This window comes from Ailuropoda melanoleuca, chromosome 3 (genome assembly GCF_002007445.2).
Source record: "Ailuropoda melanoleuca isolate Jingjing chromosome 3, ASM200744v2, whole genome shotgun sequence".
In the NCBI taxonomy this organism is placed as follows: domain Eukaryota; kingdom Metazoa; phylum Chordata; class Mammalia; order Carnivora; family Ursidae; genus Ailuropoda; species Ailuropoda melanoleuca.
This window is the reverse complement of record NC_048220.1, coordinates 54290412-54290702: the sequence shown is the minus strand read 5'-3', so window position 1 is coordinate 54290702 and position 291 is coordinate 54290412. Positions and strand designations below refer to the sequence as shown.

The 291-nt window shown below is 46.0% G+C and overlaps 1 protein-coding gene across 3 annotated transcripts in view; it reads left to right on the top strand.

Annotated features, from left to right (window-relative positions):
* The window catches only part of HOMER1 (homer scaffold protein 1), a 126072-nt gene that overhangs the window by 107163 nt on the left and 18618 nt on the right, over positions 1–291 (top strand). The gene's annotated exons all lie outside the window — the stretch shown is intronic.

Genomic DNA, 291 nt, shown 5'->3' with positions numbered 1-291 from the left:
TCTTGGGAGCTCCAGCCCTTTTCCTACCCCCCGGTGGTTAGCTGCCTATGTAAAGAAAGGTTAGGACCACTTTAGAGTTTGGAGTAGAGATAAATGTATGTGCAGAGTGAGGAATTTTGGATCGGGGTGCTAAGTGGGACCTGAAAGCCCAGGAATAGAAGGAGTGCCTCAGTTATAATGAGACTGTCTGCATTAATTGAGTGCTTACTATGTGCCAAACGCTGTGCTAAGCACTTACTCATATTGTGCATCTACTTCTTGTAGCAGTCACCTGAGGAAACTGAGGCTTGT